We start from the raw sequence: 22,977 nt of genomic DNA, 5'->3' as shown, positions 1-22,977 counted from the left end.
GCTATTTGTTTTATAATCTCTAGCTAGCTCTTTCTGGTAATCAGAAGCGTTTGGAGGGATCATGTTCAAATCACCGTAAGTTCAAATCAACTTTTTCTTAAAATGTATATAACATCATTACAGACCACTCATGATACTTTACTTCAATGAAATGAAACGCGTCTGGTGAAAAAGCCTAGCATTTATGTATTTGCAATGACAGAATAAAAATACCCGCAAGAATTATAACGCAACTACTGACTCTATGGCCAGACAAATGAAGAATTTAGTGTCGAAACTTCCTGGCAGATTACAACAGTGTGGGAGACCGAGACACGAACTCGGGACCTCCTACATACCTACTAGCAAAACAAATGCAGTCACACTTCACCCAATATTATAAAGCAGAAAATGATCGAATATTCAGAAATACCACTAAACTGGCAGAGCATATACTAGACACTAAAATCCCTGACACAGCAGTATTTCTCTCCTTTGACGTATAAAATATGTACAGTTGCATCCCTGTTAATGAAACCATAAAAGTAACTGAAGAAATACTGAAAACACACAACCAGCTACCTCTTTAACTCATAGATGAAACAATAAAATTATTACAGTTAATAACACAACAAACTTGTTTTGAATCCAATCAACAATACTACATACAAGAAGAAGGTTTACCTATCTGTTCAGCTATTTCAGCCATTAGTCAACATTTTCATGAACTGTATAGAAAAATTAATATTTGAATACATAATAACAAAGAAAAGCTACACCGTCATGTACTGGTACAGATATATTGATGACATAATGTGCATGGTAGATGAACCTAAAAACAGAATGCACCTACTACACAAAGATATGAGTATTATACACGAAAACGTAAAGTTCACAATAGAAGAAGAACATGAAAACTCACTCAAATTTCTAGATATAACCATAGGAAAAGACAACAATAAACACATATTTGACATATACAGAAAACGCACAACAAGTGACATTATCTTAAATGCAACCTCAAACCACTTATAGAACCACAAGCAAGCAGCAATAAGATACATGTTAAACAGGCCGAACAAGATCCCCCTAAACACTTCTGACTTCCAGAAATAGCTGTCCATCAGAAAACATACAACATTAAAAATGGACACAAAGAAACAACAGTAGACAAACTGAACAAAAAAATAATGAGACAAACAATAAAAAAAACCTAACCACACAACTCATAAAACTTGCACTTCAACAAAAAAATGGCGTATAGTGACTTGGCGCAACATATTCAAACACAAAATAGGCAACATATTCAAAAAACAAATTATTCCATTCAAAAGCAGATCGCAGAACTGAAATCGAAAGTAGACAGCTACCAAAAATCTGGTATCTATCAGCTCAATTGCAGAGATTGTGAGAAGATATGCATTGCAATGAGTTACAGGACATTCGACTCACTGTATAAAGAATACATCAGAGCATTTAAATAGAGTACCTATCATTCAAAATTTGCGGATCATCCAAAACAAAGAACACCACAGGCGAAGTGATATTGAAAAAGATATCAATATCGTAAAAATCAGTAAAGACAGACACTTCCTCCCCTTCCAAGAAACTTTCCACAAACAAAAAGAATTAACACAAAATAAACAGGTACTCAATGACCAAATAAATAATGTAAATATAAATAATTGATGAAATTACATGAAAAAGAAAGGATCCCTTTCCATCCTGCACCCCCTCCCACTCTCCCACAGCCCCCCCCCCCCTCACAATTTCATTTCACTTCTCGCTCCTCACCTACTCCTCTAACTCAAACTCTACCACACTGATATAAACTTACGTCCACTCATCATGGTTTCTCCCTCTCTTATACAAAAAGAAAAAAAAACCCTCGATCGATATTCCTTCCCTACACTTACACAGTACATAAATGCACAGAAACATAATTCCATAGAATTACACAATATAATAATCTAATAATTAAAAAAAGTTGTAGGTCAAAGACGAAGTTGTGAAAAAGTCTGTGTTGGCAACATTACAAAACACAAACCACAACACATAATTAGAAGCACAAAAACAAACAGAATACAGTGGTGCGCATAAAGATGTGTTGTGAAAAACATAAGAAATGCATAGTGCTGCAGAACAATTAAAAATTAGACCAAAATAATCAGCGTCTAACGCAGAAAAACAACATTGTGCTACCAAACGGCATTTCCCGACGTAACAGAGATATCAACCCAAAATCATCATATGTACAAATCAACTTATTCTTAACGAACTTTTTTTCGATCTAAAAGCAAATCAAAATGCAAATAAATTAATTACAGAACACTGATGACGCTTTACTTCAACAAAGTGAATGCATCTGGTGAAAAAAATCACGCATTTTTGTAGTTGCAACGACAGAGCAAAAATACCCTCAACATTTACGAAGAAACTACGGACAGTATGGTCATACAAATGAAGAATTGAACGTAAGCATATATTTTGGGTGTTACCAAGTGTAACTTGTGCCACAGTTCCTTATTTCTTATTGTGTTTTATACAAGTGTATTACCAAAGACTTGACTGTCATAGCTTGAAACATCTTCTGTAATGGATGACTCCCAGACGATGTGGATAGGGGTGTCGATTGCTCCACATCCACAAGTGGATTGCCGTATTTTAAGTAAGTAGCTGGGATATGCTCCAAGTCCCGATAGGCAGTGTCTAGCTCAAAAGTTTCTTACTCGCTGAAACTGTGTGTCGAACTCGAACTCGAACGTGGGATCTTCGTCTTTTGCAGGCAAGTGTTCTACCGACTGACACATTCAAGCTCGCCTCACGACCCGCCCTCACAGGCTTACTTCCGCCAGTACATCATCTCCTACCTTGCAAACTTCACAGAAGTTCTCCTGTATACCTAGTGGGACTAGCCATCTTCGAACAAAGGATATAGCGCAGACATGGCTAAGCCACAGTCAGTTTCTTTGTCCAGGGCACTTAATCTGCCACTAAGTTTCAAATAAGTACATATTTCGCTGCAGAGCAAAACTTAATTCTAGAAACAATACTCCGGGCAACGGCTGAGGCACGTATTCGCAATATATTTCCCTTTGGGAGGGTTACTTCTGCAAGGTATTCAGGAGAACTTAGTTGAAGTTTCACATGTAGTAGATGGTCTACTGGCAGAAGCTGAGCTATGAGGGCGGATCGCCAACCATGCTTGGATGACTCAGTAGGTAGAGTACGTGCGCACAAAAGGCAAAGAGCCCACATTCGAGTCCAAGTTTGAAATCAGCGCTCGCTTAACTACTGAGTGAAAATTCGTTTTGTAGTTTACAGGTCCCTTGATCGGAAGCAAGTATGATACTCTTTCTTTTATGTTAAGAGGGAAGGGGTATGGTCTCCTCCCCGTTTCTGATCCGTATCAGATTTCTTGCAGTATCTCTGTCTTCGATGTGCCCAATATCTCCTTTATTTTGTCATATTCACGCTTTTTGGGCCAATACTGTGCACCACTGTTTCGCAGTGTTATGTGTAGTGGCAATAAGCCCAATGTCAGCATGAGCGCCCCAGTCGGCGTTGCTCTGTAGCACTGGTCGTCAAACTGCTTCCCGACTGAAGTATTCGTTTGGCCCACTTTTATCGGCCGTGTTTTGCGATAACATGCATTTAGCAATCCCATAAACGTCAAATAACGTCAAGAACGTCTTAACAGAGCAGATTCCACGGTCAGTAATAAACAAAAATACTTACAGAGACAGTAATTTGTCAAGATATTATTGATTTTGATTGATATTAGTTCGTACGGCCATGAGCTTACCATAGAGTAGAAGAACAAGTGGCACAGATCCTGCGGTGTAAATGGTGTGTGAGAGGAAGTGTTTTGTTCTTTCCCTACCACGACAGCTCACGCGCGTGCGCGAATGTATAAATTTTGACATGAAAGTAACATGGATCATGAATGTCGTTATTGAGACGATCATCTTCAGTTGCGGCTCATATTTGTAGTAAGGGATTTGGAATTAAATTAGGGCTGTTGAATGACATTGCAATTAGCGGTAGGAAATTGACATTCACAACATTTAGTAAATATTTGCGACCGTTTTTCATATTAGATAGGGCACTTAACTATAATACAGTTACTGTTCTGAATCAGTTAACCATAAGGTCACACTACAGCTTTGGGGTTGCTGAGGGTGACAGCAACATGGAGCAGAGAACAGTCGACAAGAAGTGTTCCCTATGGTGCCGGCATTTTTACGATTACTCTAAAGGGCTGGCGGCTGCCGTACCGCGCCCTTACTGAAGATATCCTATTGAGACTCATAATATACTAATTTGTATAGGTTGTCAATTAATAACAAGTTCGATACATATGTGGCTCTGAGTGCGGCCTAAAGTCTCATTATTGGCTCTTGTGCAAAAACACATGGCTACCAGAGCCCTAGTTTGTTGCTCTACAGCATACGTTTAATGTTTCATTGGAGTACTTAGATATCGTTTGGCATGCGACGTTTCGTGGTTAAATGTTTTTTTTAAATTGTACTTAACATGCGCATTTCACATGAGAGAGTGTAATTTACTTGCACTGATTGGATGTGTGAACGTTTTTGACCAATTTATAAATACTTACATTTCAGCAAGAACTTCGTTCCAGCTGCTACTTGATTTTTCTTTGTCTTATATCATAGCTTGTTCTATTTATGACTTTTGTATCGTCCTTTATTGCCGCGGTATTCTAAAAATAATATATCGAAACGCATCACAATATATAAATTTGTGTGCGACCATGACGTCTCCAAGAAGCTATTACATGTCTTAAATGTCTCACAAGGGGTTCATCGAACCACTTTCACACTCTTCGCCTACCTTTCTACTCACGAACAGCTTTTGTGGGAAAGACGTACACTTAAATATTTCCATGCGACCTCTGAGTTCTCATATTTTGTTACGATGATCAATTATCCCTACGTACATGAGAGTCAACGGAATATCTTAGCATTTAAAGGAATAAGTAGGAGATGAAAATTTCGTGAAAATATCTTATCGCAACTAAAAAAAAGACCTTTAATGACTGCCACCCTAATTCACGCGGCATATCTGTGACACTCTTTCCCCTTTTCCCCTGTTACTACCCAACTTTCACCTTTCTCTATGGTCTCAGTCAATTCTCTTTGGTAACGACCAATAACGAACAGCAGTATTCTAGTATAGAACGGACAAGCTTAGTGCAGGCAGTTTCTGTAGAGAGTTTGTTGCATCTCTGGTTCGCCTTCCCCGAAACATGACCTATGTGGTCGTTCCAATTTAGGTTTTTCGTAATTGTATTACCTAGGGAATACAGTTGCGAAGAACTAGGTATTTTTTTCAACTGACAGCTTTAGATTTGTGAAATATATCGTGTAACCGAAATTTAGCAGATTCCTTTCAGTAGTCTTCTGGATGGCTTCACAATTTTCAATATTTAGAGTCATTTGCCTCTATTGACAACATACAGATTCTTTTCTAAATCATTTTATAATTGGTTTTGGTCTTATGATTACCTTAGAAACATATTAAAAGGGCTGCTCAGATTGTCTCCTAAACCATTTAAATAAATTAGTAACAGCAAAGAGTCAATAACATTTTCTCGGACTACGCCAGATATCACTTCCGTTTTACTCGATGACTTTCCGCCAATTAATACGAACTGTTTGATTTCTAACATGAAATGGCGAAGGAAGTTCTGGAGCAGGGATGATAATCCCTAGGTAAGTAGACTGATTAGAAGACGCTTGTGAGGAGCAGTATCAAAAGCTACCTGGAAATTTTGAAATATTGGGTCGGTTTGATATACCCTGCAAAAGTATTCATTACTTAGAGCGAATAAAGAACTAGTTGCGTTTCAAAAGAACTGTATTTTATGAATTCATGTTATGTATCACAGTTTGCTTCAAGTTAGATCATAATGTTCGAACATAGTATATTATTCAGACTCCTACTGCTAATTTACGACAATGTACGGGTCTATAATTCACTGGATAACTGTTGTTTCCTTTCTTGAGAACTGGTGTCCTTTGTACAACTTCCCAGTCCTTTGGTGCGAATCTTTTATCGAGCGAGCAGTTGTATGTGACTGGTAAGTATGGACTTATTACATCAGCATATTCCGAAATACCCTGTTTGGTACACAGTCATGACCTGGAGACTGGCCTTTATTAAGTGATATAAGCTGTTCCGCTATAATGAGGATATCTGCTTCTAAGTTATTCATTGCCGATTGCTCTTGATCTGTATTTGAGAACATTAACTTCGTCTTCTTTGGTGAAAGTACAGGGTAATTGTAATTGAAGTTAAACTTCAAACCACCGTAGAAATAACGCCACTGGTTAGATGGCGTCAAACTGGGACGGAATATTATCGGAGAAGGGGGAAAACGTATGGCAGAAGGAAAATAAACAGTTAAAAAATGTAGCAATAGATGGAGCTGTAAGCATCATAATTTAATAGTGATCGGCTACAGATGACAAATGAATCATACAACAATGTCTAATGTGTACGTTTGACGCTAAGCAAACTGTGCTACTCAGTGTGCATGGGGTACAGGTGTGCTGCTGTTACTTACGTAAGACCATCTACCACGCCAAGGTCATATCTCATCGGCTGGGAAAAATCGGTTTTTAATTGTCCTGAGCCCAAAAACAACATAAAAAGCATCAACCACATCGGTTTTTGACTTTCCTGAGGCCAAAAACCGCATAAAAAGCATCAGTCAAAATCAAGTCGAATTATTAATTTCCGTGTGACGCGCAAACATGTTCAATATGCTGTCCACCGTTTTCTGCAACAAGCTCAAATCGAGTAACAGTATGTTCCACAACTGATCGAGGTGTTTCCGGGGTCACGTTCAGAATGTGTTGTGCAATGCGTGCCTTCAATTCAACTAAGTTTGCAACTGGAACATTGAACACAACGTTTTTCAGATAGCCCCACAGCCAGAAGTCTCACGGATCAAGGTCAGGTGATCGGGACGGCCAGGCTGTAGGGAAATGGCGGCTGATAATTCAGCAGTTACTTAACTGGACTTTCAATGTGCGGAGGTGCCCCATCTTGCATAAAAATTATCCCATCCACATATCCACGGTGTTGGAGAGCTGGAATGACGTCGTTGCGCAAAAGACTCTCTTAGCGCATACCAGTGACGGTACAGGTAACAGGACCGGAAGCACCGGTCTCTTCGAAAAAATATGGCCCTATGCTAAATTATGCCGTAAATCCGCACCACACACTGACCTCTTCAGGATGAAGTGCTACTGGTAGATTTGCTTCTGGATTTTCCTTTGCCAATACTCGACAATTTGTGTATTGACATATTCTGTCAGGTGGACATGGGCTTCGTCGGTAAACAAAATCGTGCACCATTGATCATTGTCCATTTGCATGCGAGCAAGAAATTCTGAAGCAGAGATGTCTCTTGCTGGAAGGTCAACAGGAAGCAACTCGTGGACATTGGTAATTTTGAATGGATAGCAAAGAAGGATGTTTCGTAGGATTTTACGCACCGTGCTCACGGATATTTCCAATGTTTGGGCAATTCCCTGTGTACTACACGTTTGAAAACTACTTCTCGTCTGCTCCTGCACTGCTGTGGCCACTGCTTCCACTGAAGTCGAATCAAGTCGTGTCCTCCCTCTTCCAGGTTGCGCACCAAATGAACCCGTATTTTAGAATTTCCGAATCATTTTCTCCAGACCCACGGCAGTCATCGGTCCAACGCCGTTTTTCAAACCCTTCAGTGTCCGGAACTTCTGTAGAGCAACGTTTACACCGCCATCATTCTTGTAACACAGCTTTACAAGCAGAGCGCAATCCTGCATTGAGACAGTCATGGCGAACGTGTCAGACGCGAAGGGAGGTAAAGCCGTGTACTGGCGTGTTTATACCAACTTAAATGGGTCGTGCTCATGACAGGTAATTTCATTTACCTATTATGACACATACACCACCAATTTTCACACTATTTTTTTTCTTCTGCCATGCGCTTTTCCCATTCTCCGATAATATTCCGCTCCAATTTGATGTCATTCTCATCAGTGGTGTTATTTCTACAGTGTTTTCAAAGTTTAAATTTAATTATTATCACACTGTATTTCAGAAAGTGTACTTAGTAACTCTGCTTCAGTGACACCGTCACCGGTAACATAGCCCATCGCTATACCACAGTGAAGTTACGGATTTTATTTTACCACCGGTAAGCTTTATATACTGCTAGAATATCTCTGGATTTTCCGTCAGTTTTCGGAAACACAGTTTCGTTACGCAAACTACACAAAATTTCGAGATTCTGCAGAACTTTGCCAATCATGGGGATTTTGCGTTATTTTAAATTTGGCACTTTTTCCGTTACTTCTGCAACAGTGTTTTGTATACCGTGGGGGACCAGTTCCGTCTATTATTTATTTCTATTAAAATCACCCCAATGAAACTGTCTCTCCGAAGGACAATGTTCCAAAAATTTCTCTAATTATTATTAATTTTTTTGTATAAATCTCCTAGTATCTGTCGACATTATTTCGTCTAAGTCAAGCCACATCAGGTCTACGCTCTGGAGGAATGGAGACTGTCTCTAAGGAAGTGATCACGGAAATTTTTACCTGTTCCTCTGTTTTAAATAGATAAACTTTCCGCTTATTTTTCTTCGGTGTGGGTGTCTCGGTACACTGATCTTTTGATCACTAGCCACCAGGAGAGTGGCGAGTTACTTTCTTTCTTGCATTATTTCATAGTTTAGTTCTTAAATTCCTTGAGTGGTTGTGTATTTAAGAGAGATAGTATCGCGTTTTAGTAACTCTGTAGTGCCGCTGCCGCTTGTCTAGAACAACCAGTGCCCGCTGTAGATAACTGAATCAGGTGCCAGGCTCCAATTATGAACCAACAGGAGAGTGGAGAGTTATTTATTTAGCTGTTTTCCTTTGTGCTTTTGTAGTTTAGTTAGCTGAATAACCAACGTTCCAGTCTTCTATTAGTCCATCTCACCTCCACCCCAGCTCTCAGTGCAACTCGTCCACACCTCCACACCCATTCCAGCGACTCCTGCCACTCCTTGTGTCCATCACCTCCTTCCCTCTCTCCATCTGCTCCTCCCTTCTCTGTGTATCTGCTGCTTCCCCATCTGCCCATCTCCTTCTTTCTCCCTCTCTTAGTCCTTCTTCTCTCCTGTCTGCGTCAATCTTCTCCTCTCTCCTCTGGACCACTCGCTCTCTCTATGCATTTCCTCCTGCCCCTTTCTATGTCCATCTTCTGCTCCCCCTCCTCTCTCTATGTTATCACGCTCATCCTAATAGGGAGCCGGTGGTTCTTACCCCCGTAGTATTTCTTTGTAGATCATAACGTATATGTGTACCAAATTTGGTTGAAATCGTTGTAGGGGTTTAGGATGAGTCACTTCAATCGTGGCTTTGCCCGTGTACACACATCTCAAATATATTTCATATGTATTTAACGTATTTCACTCATATTTGTACACGTATTTCGCCTGAATTTCTAGCGAATTTCACCCCGCTGTTAGATTTCCACGCGGCTCCATGCTTATGACATATCTGCTGAACTATGTGTTCTAGAATGATATAATTTTGCAGGCACATCCAGTGGTAAATGCGACTACTGCCTGCCCACTGTGTTGTGAATAGAGTTATAGGTAATGACGTAATAATTTAAACGTTATGCATGATCTGATATTTTTTCATGCATCTCGGTGTTCATAGCGTCATATCACCTGAACTATGTGTCGTATAAAGATATAATTTGGCTCAATATACGTAGCAGTAAAGAAGTAATAAATTGAATGTCATGCTTCATCCGGCGGATTTACTGCATCGGCAACGAAAATTTAGTAATCGACAGACTTTCTTCTCTCGTTACTTTATGGGGATCGTCAGTGAGAAGAAGTTTGCTAAAGGTTTGAAACTATAAGTTTCTTGGAAGTCATAAAGTGATCTTACTCCTACCCCCTTTGATATATGATTCTTACCCCCCTCCCCCTCCCCCAACCATCCATGATTCTCGCCGGACATTAAGTGATATGGGTACATATTTTGGGTGGAAATTGGTCCAATGATTTAGTGGGAGATGTGGAACGTAACTATTACATATACACGTACATCCGTTTTTATTAAAATGCGTGGACTCTTAAATCATTATTAGCAGTATGACATTGCGATCCTTAGTAAAAGTAAAGAAGAATTACAAGATCTGCTGAATGGAATGAACAGTCCAATGGGTACAGAATAGGCACTGAGAGTAAATCGAAGAAAGACTAAGGTACTGAGAAGATGCAAGAAATGGGAACAGGAGAAACGTAAGAACAGGATTAATGACCACGTAGCAGATGAGGGCTGCTACGTAGGCAGCAAAATAACTTATGACGGTTGGACGAAGGAGGGCATCAAAAGCCGCCTAGCATTAGCAAAAAGATCATTCCTGGCCAAAGGAAGTCTACTAGTATCAAACTCTCCTCCCGAACAGACCATGAAGAGGTCCAACGGTACTGACCGGCCGCCGTGTCATCCTCAGATCATAGGCGTCACTGTATGCGGATATCGATGGGCATGTGGTCAGCACACCGCTCTCCCAGCCGTATGTCAGTTTACGAGAGTGCTGAGTGCATCCCGCTTGCCAACAGCGCTCGTCAGACCGGATCGTCACCCACCCAAGTGCTAGCCCAGCCCGCCAACGCTTAACTTCGGTAATCTGACGGGAACCGGTGTTACCACATGCGGCAAGGCCGTTGGCTACTAGTATCAAAAGTAGACCTTAATTCCAGGAAGAACTTTCTGAGGATGTACGTTTGGAGCACAGCATTGATGGTAGTGAAACATGGACTGTTGGTAAACCTGAATGGAAGGGAAACAAGGCATTTGAGACGTGGAGCTATAGATGAATGTGGAAAATTAGGTGGACGGATAAGGTGAGGAATGAGGAGGTTCTGCGCAGAGTCGGAAAGGAGAGGAATATATGCAAAATACTGGCAAGAAAAAGCGACAGTATCATAGGACATCTATTAAGACATCAGGGAATGACTTGATGGTACTAGACGGAGGTATAGAGGGCAAAAACTGTATGGGAAGACAGAGATATGAATACATCCAGCAAGTAATTGAGGACGCATATTGCAAGTGCTAATCTGAGAGGAAGAGTTTGGCACAGGAGAGGAATTCGTAGCGGGCCACATCAAACCAATCTGATAACTCATAATCGTAAGATCGATAGGGGATGTAGTTGCTGTGTGCAGATGCCGGAGAGATAGACCGCAGTTCGCAAACAGCTGAAGACGTGTTCGTTGCTGTCATCTGGCTGTGACTGGTGCCTCAGGGTGTAACGGTGGTGGAAGAAGTGGGGCAGTCAGAGCAGGTGGGTGGCGGCTACTAACGCTTTCGCTTCGCTCGAAGCGGGGGAGTCAATCTCGGGACTGGCTGTCAGGCTTCGCTCATTCACCCTGTGACTGGATAGGTGGTCGCATCTTCGGTAGGGTCCGAACAGGTGCACGGGATGTTGCGGCATTGCTAGTTAACGGGAGCTCCAGTGTTAGAGGCATTATGGAGCTCCTTAGGGAGATAGTGTCCAGGTCTGGAAAGACGTCCACTGTGTGCACGTTGCTTCCGCCGAGGGGAAGAGAGATTCATCCGAATGTGGGAAGGCCCTATCTGCTGCTGTCGAGGATGTACTCATCCTCAAGTTTTGGCCCATGCCGATACCATTGAGGCCCGTTGCTTTGATTGTAAGACCGTTCTCAGTCGGTATGGATGGCTCGCGGAAATGGAGAGGGGCAAGACTGAGCGTTCCGCATCTCATTAAATATTTCGGACATACACTACTGGCCATTAAAATTTCTACACAAAGAAGAAATGCAGATGGTAAACGGGTATTCATTGGACAAACATATTATACTAGAACTGACATGTGATTACATCTTCACGCAATTTGGGGGCACAGATACTGACAACTCAGTACCCAGAACAACCACCTCTGGCCTTAATAACGGCCTTTATACTTCTGGGCATTGAGTAAAACAGAGCTTGGATGGGGGGTACAGGTACAGCTGCCCATGCAGCTTCAACACAATACCACAGTTCATCAATAGTAGTGACTGGCGTATTGCGACGAGCCAGTTGCTCGGCCACCATTGACCAGACGTTTTCAATTGGTGAGAGATCTGGAGAATGCGCTGGCCAGGGCAGCAGTAAAATATTTTCTGTATCCAGAAAGGCCCCTACAGGACCTGCAACATGCGGTCGTGCATTATCCTGCAGAAATGTAGGGTTTCGCAGGGATCGAATGAAGGGTAGAGCAAATGGTCATAACACATCTGAAATGTAACGTCCACTGTCCAAAGTGCCGTTAATGCGAACAAGAGGTGACCGAGACGTGTAACCAATGGCACCCCATACTATCACACCGGGTGATACGCCAGTATGGCGATGACGAATACACTCTTGCAATGTGCGTTCAAAGTGATGTCGCCAAACACGGATGCGACCATCATGATGCTGTAAACGTAACATGGATTCATCCGAAAAAATGACGTTTTGCTATTCGTGCACCCAGGTTAGTCGTTGAATGTTCATCGCAGGTGCTTCTGTCTGTGATCCAGCGTCAAGGGTAACCGCAGCCATGGTCTCCGAGCTGATAGTCCATGCTGCTGCAAACCTCGTCGAACTGTTCGTGCAGATGCTTGTTGTCTTGCAAACGTCCCCATCAGTTGACTCAGGGATCGAGACGTGGTTGCACGATCCGTTACAGCCACGTGGATAATGTGCCTGTCATCTCGACTGCTAGTGACACGACGCCGTTGGGATCCAGCACGGCGTTCCGTATTACCCTCGTGAACCCACCGATTCCATATTCTGCTAACACTCATTGGATCTCGACCAACGCGAGCAGCAATGTCGCGACGCGATAAACCGCAATCGCTATAGGCTACAATCCGACGTTTATCAAAGTCCGAAACGTGATGGTACCCATTTCTCCTCCTTACACGAGGCATCACAACAACGTTTCACCAGGCAACGCCGGTCAACTGCTGTTTGTGTATGAGAAATCGGTTGGAAACTTTCCTCATGTCAGCACGTTGTAGGTATCGCCACCGGCGCCAGCCTTGTGTGAATGCTCTGTAAAGCTAATCATTTGCGTATCACAGCATCTTCTTCCTGTCGGTTAAATTGCTCGTCTGTGACTCGTCATTTTCGTTGTGTAGCAATTTCAATGGCCAGTAGTGCACTTCCCTCTCATCCAGCTCTCGATTCCGAGCATAATGTGATCGTGACAGCTGTTGGGTGGACAGTAAACGTGGGAAATTCGTTACGAATCCTTTGGTAGTTTGTAGTCAGAATTCGGATATTCGAAGAGTGTTCACTGTCTACGCAATCTGATTTCGCTCTCCGAGTAGAGACTAGCGAGCATTCATCAGAGGACTTCAAGCAATCGGCTAGCCTCAAAAAAAAAAAACTTTGTGCACGCCCCTAGTACTCTTCGTCGTCGTACTCGGAATTGATCAGTGTAATTTGATTAGGAGCTGAGTAGAGAGTCTCAATGAGAGATCGTGTTGATTCGTTGCCCATCTTGGCAGCGCATTTCAAGACCTTCGTTATGGGGTTAAGAACTGTAGGACTCAACTTGTAAGGAGCCTCTTACATGGAGAAGACATTTTTACCAGTTTTAATAAATTATTGTCCCTTATTAATGTATTCACGACCGTTAGGAAGTGCTGTAGCCCGTAGCTGGCCATGAGTCGAAGAGCATTTCCCACGCTGGCTGGCTAGGTGACGTAGCGACCATATGTCGCGCGTAGTGGGGTGGGGCTTGGCGCTGGACCGTAGCAACAAGCGTCAGCCTGGGAAATATACATGACGGGAAGTACCGCCATCTTGGCGCCAAAGTCACCGATTTAGTTATCTATATTTAATAATTAAAGACATTTATGACAACATGAATACTAGGAGGAGCCTCTGGATGTTTATCATAATTTTGCCTCGTTAAAATTCACACTCGTTCATTAAAAAATGCATATCTTAGTAATTTCGAACTTGATCGGAAATCCACGAACTGTGCCGAAACTATTAAGAGATACGGACTGCGCGCCAAAGTCGGTAGTCGGCGTTAAGAGCTCTTCCTGTCTTGTTCGATGATAGCCATGCTCTCGGTTACGAATAGTTAGTGACATGAATGTTTCATTATTGATCTAATAGGAATAAAAGTGATATTACGGCATTCTGAATGTTAATTTCGAGTAAACAGATACCCCAAAGTTGATCGACAGCAATTTCAGATAATTACCTTCCACCGACAGAGACATACAATGCGCCAATGAAGAATCTGCACGAGACGACATTCACGAGAGCTGCACCGCGCACAGGTAGGAGGAAATCCGACGACACGACCCACCAAGGCGGATCAAGTAAGGTCCGACTTACACACGCAAATTCCAGGTGGAAATGCTGACCAATTATACTGTACGTCACATATGCCACCCTCTACGGACTCGCGGATAAGCTGAGTAATAACAGTATCAGTTTAGAAGCGAGGGGATCTTGCAACCTTGATAGGTAGAGGTGCACAACACAGAAGAAGAAGTTACTTGGGTAGTAGAGTACTAGTGGAGTGCACAAGGGGGTTTTTGAGGCTAGCGGATAGTTTGAGGTCGCATGAAGAATGCTCGCCAATCTGTACTCAGAGAGTGAAATCAGACTGCGTTCACAGAAAACACTCTTCGAATATAAAAATTATGACAATAAACTGCCGAAGGATTCGTAACAAGTTGCCCACATTTACCGCCCACCCAACAGTCATCACGATCACATTATGCTCGTAACCTAGAGTTGGGCGACATCGAAGTAGCTCCGTAATATTAAACGAGCAGTGGAACGCTTATCGATAAGAGAGGTTAGGCGTCATTGACAGGGGAGTGTTCATTGCAGTCAACAAAAATATTGTGTCTTTCGAGGTCAAAATCGAGTTTCCCGGGTGCGAGTAATCGGCCAACGTGAAGTTACTCATCAGATTTCTGCTGACCACATGATTCCGCCGCAACGGATGTACTATCTTTCAACGAAAGTCTACGCTTACTAACGGCAATGTACCCAGATCATACAACATTTGTCGGAGGTGACGTAAGCATACCGAGTATAGAAAGGGACGTCTATCGATTCATTGTAGACGGTGAGGACAGACAGTTTCAAAAATAGTTCTTGACTGTTGTTTCGGAAGTTGTCTTGAGCAGTTATTTGACAACCCATAAGCAGTGGAAACAATTTAGGTCTTGTAACTACAAACTGACTTGACCTGGTTGAGCCGGCCAGAGTGGCCGAGATGGTCTAGGCGCTTCAGTCTGGAACCGCGCGACCGCTGCGGTCGCAGGTTCGAATCCTGCCTCGGGCATGGATGTGTGTGATGTCCTTAGGTTAGTTAGGTTTCAGTAGTTCTATGTTGTAGGGGACTGATGACCTCAGAAGTTAGGTCCCATAGTGCTCAGAGCCATTTGACCTGGTTCATAGTTCCTGTATAAAGACCGGGAAAAGTGATCATGACGCATAATACAGACTACTGTTACTACAATAGAATCCCTCAAGAAGGCTAGTAGAGCTTTTATGCTAGCTAGAGCAGATTGAAGTTGCTAGCATGCTTCATAGACAGTGAATGAGCACCATTTATTTCCAATATGATGGACATAGAGGAACCATGGACCAAGCTTAAACTCTAAAAATCGTGCTCTGGGGAGATATGTAGTAAATAATTGGATTAAGGATGGGAAGGACCCTCTGAATTTCGGATCTCCACCACATCTGATTAAAGGAAGATGTCGAAGAATTTCAGTAGCTTTCTGGCAGATTTATTAATAGTACGTGAATATTACGGAGCACCAAGACAAAAAACGTTTTGCCACGCCATATAGACATGAAAATATATTTTTATTTCGTGTTTCATGCTCAGTGAACTAAAGCGGTAGAAATAGGAGGGAAGACGACGCCCTTTTCGCAGAATAGTACTGACGAAATTTGGAGAACTGGCATTCGAGGCTGACAGCAGATCGATTCTGCTGTCGCCAACGTACACTGCGATGTTTCCACAAACCCGTGACGTCTAATAGTCGTGTAGGGAGTAAACCGCAAATTTTTGTCGGTCAACTGACGACTGACTAAAAGAGCTATAGTAATTTAATGCAGGACAGTGTAAGAATACTCTTCACCACCAATTTGTCTATAACAGTATTACGAGCTGTTTTACTTTATTATTCCAATCTCAGTACCATGACAAAAGAATATTCCCACTCCAGGTAGAAATGAGCATATAATTTTTATTTCTTGTTTCATATACGGAGAGCTTTCTCCTATGATCGCCGTCGATGGAAGTAGGACCATTTTGGGCAATTACTGTAACTGTGCCAGGAACTGCTAACCCTTATGGAAAAACAACTCCTAAGCCCGTTATTGCACATTTGTGGTTTTATTTCATAATTTTTGCTAAATTGATACGTATGTTATGTACGAAGATAATTACGGCATTTTACTAACTCTTTTGACGTTATGTCGACTTTAATAGACCATTATGTAGTAGTATTCCCGACGGACAGTAATCAATTTTGAAAACTTGCGTTTTACAATATTTAATTTGCTTCAATGAAATAAAGTAGACTGTTGATATGTTTGTATATTGGCGGCGCTACAGAATGCATTAATATCACTGACAGCGCTCTGAGCTCTCGCTAAAAGACTCTGTGGCTGGTCAGACTCGCAGTTAGAAGTTAATAGCACTGGAAGTGTCATGTGAGCGCGAGCGGACGATTTGCACGTGTGTCCGTCATAAAGATTTAGTATTCGTTGGACATGAATTGTAAACTGATGATTGATGTATCTGCTGATGTTCGTAATATGGAATTATTGACGATTATATAATTTTTAGAACTGAATGTCTCATGATTAAGGTAAAATATGATAAATACATGGTTTGCTCTGCAATAAAATCTTTCCTTTGCTAACCATATGCGCATTAGTAGCTAGAGACTTTCGTAGTTAGAATCTTTTTATTTAGCTGGCTGTAGTTGCTGCTTGCTGTATTTGCTGTTGATAGTGTCACGAAGATTCTCTGTGAGGTAAGTGCTTTATGAAAAAGTGTGGGATATTGTTCAGGGCCATTCTTTTGTGTTAATTATTTGAGCAGTCAGATTGCGTTATCCTTGTATATTGTTGGCAATAAATGAATTGGATAAATTTGAGCTTTATTTGTCAGGGAAAATTCTGCAGGCCAGTGTTGAAATAATAAAAACAAATAAAGAGACAGTACGTTCAGTTCCACTCAGCAGTTTAAGAAGGTTCAGTAAGCATTCAGCAGTTTAAGTGTCACGTTTTCAGTTATTTCAGTTTAAGTGAAACGATAACAATACGTGAGTTTTATTAGCGCTACATGACATTTGTCGCTAACACTAAAGAGGGGAGGCGGTACTTGCGTTGTCTGCACTATTCACTTTCGTACGTCGCTTTATTTCAGTGCTACTTTACTGTCTCCATCCTCCCTGATCAGCACCTTCCTTAAAAAATTGGGCTCAAACAGGTGCGTGATCTTCTTTGCAAAACTTGATACTAGTTCGTCAATGAAGATAGCACGCGCATATGATTCTGTATTCATTCCTTGCTGCTGTTTCCCCGCCTACCACGTCGCTGTCTTTGTGTGTATTACCAAGTACGACTGAATTAAATTAGAATTATATTAATACCTTCAGCTGATGACGGGCGTTGATATATATCAACGGGGGACAGGTGAAAATGTGTGTCCCGACCGGGACTCGAACCCGGGATATGTGTGCATCACCACAGGTCATGGCCGGTATTGCAAAAACTATACCAGCCATGACCTTCTTCTTCTGTGCGGATGCACACATATTCCCAAAACTCTTACGGGACTTGGTAAGAATGTTTTCCACTAGTAATGAGTGTGTTGGGGTGGGACACTACGAATGTAGTGTGTGGACATACAAGGTGAGAATGTGGGTCTCGTGGGAGGCGTGCACGAGATAGTCCCTGCAGTCACATTTCCCTCTGTGCCCTCGGTGGCTCAGTTGGATAGAGCGTCTGCCATGTAAGCAGGAGATCCCGAGTTCGAGTCTCGGTCGGAGCACACATTTTCACCTGTCCCCGTTGATATATATCAAAGCCCGTCAGCAGCTGGAGGTATTAATATAATTCCAATTTCGTTCTAGACTTCTGCAGGTCATCAATGGTGTCCGAAAGAACAGACAGCATATCCATATAAATATATAGTTACTACTGAGGTCGAATAATTCATTTATTCATGCCGCTACTCGCTGTCACGATTTTTGTTGCAAATACTGTTTGCATCCACACTGCCTTTCAGTCCACATTGTGCGACCTACATCTACATCCACATTTATACTCCGCAAGCCACTCAACGGTGTGTGGCGAAGGGCACTTTACGTGCCACTGTCATTACCTCCCTTTCCTGTTCCAGTCGTGTATGGTTCGCGGGAAGAACGACTGCCGTAAAGCCTCCGTGCGCGCTCGAATCTCTCTATTTTTACATTCGTGATCTCCTCGGGAGGTATAAGTAGGGGGAAGCAATATATTCGATACCTCATCCAGAAACGCACCCTCTCGAAACCTGGACAGCAAGATACACTGCGATGCAGAGGGCCTCTCTTGCAGAGTCTGCCACTTGAGTTTGCTAAACATCTCCGTAACACTAACACGATTACCAAATAACCCTGTGACGAAACGCGCCGCTCGTCTTTGGATCGTCCCTATCTCCTCTGTCAACCCGAACTGGTACGGATCCCACACTGATGAGCAGTACACAAGTATAGGTCGAACGAGAGTTTTGTAAGCCACCTCCTTTGTTGATGGACTACATTTTCTAAGGACTCTCCCAATGAATCTCAACCTGGCACCCGCCTTACCAACAATTAATTTTATATGATCATTCCACTTCAAATCGTTTCGCACGCATACTCCCAGATATTTTACAGAAGTAACTGCTACCAGTGTTTGTTCAGCTATCGTTGTCTAATAATTACTGATACCCTGCCAATAGAGGGAGACCAAGAGATGAATACACTAAGCAGATTCAGAAGGATGCAGGCTGCAGTAGGTACCGGGAGATGAAGAAGCTTGCACAGGATAGAGTAGCATGGAGAGCTGCATCAAACCCGTCTCAGGACTGAAGACCACAACAACAACAACCCTGCCCGTAAGAATTGCCTTCTGCAGTTTCTCGGTCATCGTACACGGCTGTTATTTCTTTCTTGTTTGCGTTACTCCACTACTTATTTACTGTCTCTTACTCTCTGAGCACCAGCGTGAACTGTTTGATCTCTTGCGGCTCTTCCATTTTCTAGTTATTCCTCTGTGTTCAATGGTTTCCGATGAGTTTCTGACGTACATTCGGTTCACGAAAAATGTGACTTCATTCCCAGGCCTGTTTCCCTCGTAACAGTTCATACTCCACTACAATAATCGAACGTCTTTTCGATATTCGCCTTCCTCTGTTTTGCCTCTCTGTCTGCCTCTTCTCTGGTACACTTTTTTGTCTTTCTCAGTTCCATATTTCTCGTCCTTCAAAAACGAAACTGTCATAAAATTCGGTTCAATGAAACGATGGTTTTCTCCAGTTGATTTTTATTTGCTTTTACGTATCACTGGTGCAATGTCACTGGTGACGGGGTTAGAATGTATGTAATTATTATTAGGTCTAGGAACACTTAGATACAAATCTTGAACTATAATGATTGATTTCAGCATTCGTCTCAGGAAGATAAAACTTAGTGCTAAATTCCAAAAAAAATATTTTTCTTAGAACTAAAGTCCGTATAAACTCATCGGTCTCAATAATTCAGAAACTAACTTCGTCTTTCTCTGGCAGACAACAAATTAATCGGTAAAATTCCTGTGGAAATGAGCGTTTGGCGTCATTGGCCAGGAGGCCCCTTGCGGGGCAGGTCCGGCCGCCTTGGTGCAGATCTTATTACATTCGGCGCCCCATTGGGCGACCTGCGCGCCGTATGGGGATGAAATGATGATGAAGAGATGATGAAGACAACACAACACCAAGTCCCTGAGCGGAGAAAAATTCCGACACAGTCGGGAATCGACCAGGGCCCGTAGGACGGCAATCCATCACGCTGACCACTTTTATTTTTCTTTCTTTTTTGCATTATGTTCGATACAGTTCGTTACGTTTGGTCTAGGCGGACGTCACAAGACATCCGTTCAAGTTGCTTTCCGTTATCGGGGCACACGGTTAAATTCCTGTGATTTTGATGAGAAAGAGAAAAAGAGTTATTGAGCTACAATGTCACTTAAAACTCAGTATCAGTGATAAAGCTCTTAATTCCAGAGGCTTAAGTTAGTACAACCCTAATAATTTATTCAAATAACAAGCTGAAGTTAATGAAACTCTTGCCCGATTTGTGATAAAAACAGTGTAATTTACGGCATGTGTTTGGTCTCAGTACATGACTTGTATAATTGGTGACTTCAGAAACAGAGAAAACAATTGGAATACTATTCTCGGTATTGAGAACCAGCCTTGTCATGCAAGTTAATTAATGTCAACGAAATACTCCAAAAAAGCGTAAAATAAATTGTTTGGTGATTCGGCTTTATCCCTTAAACCACAATCAACGCGGTCTGCTTCAGTAAACAGCTTATAAAATAATGCAAAACGAAGGTTGAAACAAGCACTTCATCACGTCTTTTAGCACATTGGTACAGGATCATTTTTAAACGCATACATGTGATCCACATTGCTTCACGCCCACTAAAAAGCAAAAACAAAACAGAAACAGGATCAGAAATTATTGCTGCAATTGTAAATTCATTGCCTGATACATCTCTAAGAGGATTACTTAGGTGCCGTGTTTGCGATGGTCATCTATAGACTGATCTGTTTCAGAGGACATTTAGGGCTGAATAATCCGGTATTTTTACTCCGAGATTAAAAGTTCGTGACATAACAGCAGTAAAACATTTAATAAGCACTTGTGTAAACTGCGCGAGACTGTAGCCATTAGTAATCCGATTTACAAGCATCAGATGGAGACAGAAAAGGAAGACAAAAGCCTTTATTTGCACTGTTGTATAACAGTTTTATTAAATTTAGTTCTGCGACAGGCAGGTGAACTACGATATTGAAATATTTGTCGCTGAAGTGTATTTTTGTAGCGCGTAGAGAAATGTAAGAATTAGTAAACTGTCAATAAACTAACTCGTACTGTAATAAAGGAGAAATGCAGTTTAATTTATTTTGGAATTTCATAACTAGAGTGATGCACGTATTTTGATTTTAATCCCAAATATTTTTCTTTTGACGAGACATCCTTAATCCCTAAAAAATTCAGCACATTTTGATGAAACTTCAGAAATCTTTATTTAGAGTTAATGTGAATGAATTAAGGCGGAAGCTATCAAACACTCTTCATCAGTAATTCTTCATTAGTACTTAAATGTTTCCTGTATCCATTCTTGCTCAAAAGAACTATTCCACCTGTACTAATTATCTCGACCTTGAATGGATGTTGACTCAATAACTTCTTTCATTCGTTTCTGATATGAAGAGAGTTCGCGAATTTATTCTCTTCCAAGTCCAAGTTTTCGTTTACAAAGGCTTTATCCGTTACGTCAAGTGATGTAGTGAAGTTTAAATTACTTAACACCAAATAAACTGTTTTTGTCTCTTAGAAACGTGTGCTGGAGTCTATGTTTCGGACTGTACTTAATAAAAATATCTTGTAAATCGATGTAAACATTCAGGCTGCTCATACCTCATTCTACCCAATTGATTTCCACTAGCATTAGTCTGCTAAATATGCTATTATCGTTCTCCTGGGGGAATATGGTGGATAGTGACTTAGGCAGAGGTTCAGGATTGCTTTCAGGATGAATTCTTTTATTTGTCGTAAGATAAACTACTAGCTTACAGCGATGGTTGGTTCCAGCAGACACTACACCATAGAGCAAGACTTCCCAACAAATACTAGGAACCCGTTATTTGTGTGGTTGTAGTCCAACTGGTCTTCATCTGATGTGGTATTTGGAATGAACATGTAAAAGCATTATTAATCGTCATCCTTTTCAGTATGGAAAACAAGCTAAAAATTCGGCAGGCCCATCTGATATGTCGTCGTTCTTCTAATCTAAAGTGTTCAAATGGCTCTGAGCGCTATGGGACTGAGATCATCAGTCCCCTAGACTTAGAACAACGTAAACCTGACTAACCTAAGGACATCAAACACATCCATGCCCGAGGCAGGATTCGAACCTGCGACCGTAGCAGCAGCGCGGTTCCGGACTTAAGCGCCTAGAACCGCAGGGTCACAGCGGCCTGCTCTTCTAATCTGCCAGGTTGGATTAGAAATGAGTAATTTCATTTTTTATACATCTTAAATCGTTTTATGTGTATGCTAGGTATGGTACACGTAATTTGATGGGTAGAAAGGAGTCCGTGTCTATTCGTTGTTAAGACATGGTAACAGGACCTGCAGGTGAAAGATGTAGTGTGACTCGAAATGAGAAACAGAGAGAGACGGCGAGAGAGATGGAGGGAGAGAGAGACAAAATGAGAAACAGTTTGTTGACAAAACATGTAACAGTTGCAGAGGTGAACGTACAGTGTGTGTCAGGAAAATTGTATCAATTATGAGAGTGAGTTCCTAGCTCAAAAACGATAATAAAAATCTGATAAAATTATAACTCAGAATTCTATTCTTAAGTGATTAATGTAGGTGTCTATTCACTGCAGCCCGAGATATGACCGAGGAATTAAGTTGTATCGGTTAACAACATTTGTGAATGTATAATCATCCCTATAGTATAACACAAGGTAGGATCTGCATAAGCTGTATATTAGTATTTGGAATGGATTTGGAGATCACTATTCGGGAGGTCTATATGTTTTCGCAGTACGACTTATACAGTAGGTGCTGTCCGATAGAAAGTTATTGAGAACACAATCCGACTTGCTTCATTAAATTCC

The 22,977-nt window shown here is 41.7% G+C and overlaps 1 protein-coding gene and 1 non-coding gene across 2 annotated transcripts in view; both read left to right on the top strand.

Moving 5' to 3' along the window:
- Positions 1-22,977, top strand: part of LOC124777794 (acid sphingomyelinase-like phosphodiesterase 3a) — a 573,663-nt gene that overhangs the window by 323,093 nt on the left and 227,593 nt on the right. The gene's annotated exons all lie outside the window — the stretch shown is intronic.
- Positions 18,034-18,108, top strand: Trnat-ugu. The gene has a single exon. It is a non-coding gene; the product is annotated as a tRNA-Thr (tRNA).

The sequence above is a fragment of the Schistocerca piceifrons genome, chromosome 1 (genome assembly GCF_021461385.2).
Source record: "Schistocerca piceifrons isolate TAMUIC-IGC-003096 chromosome 1, iqSchPice1.1, whole genome shotgun sequence".
Taxonomy (NCBI): domain Eukaryota; kingdom Metazoa; phylum Arthropoda; class Insecta; order Orthoptera; family Acrididae; genus Schistocerca; species Schistocerca piceifrons.
The sequence above is the reverse complement of the archived record's forward strand: the minus strand, read 5'-3'. Positions and strand labels throughout refer to the sequence as shown.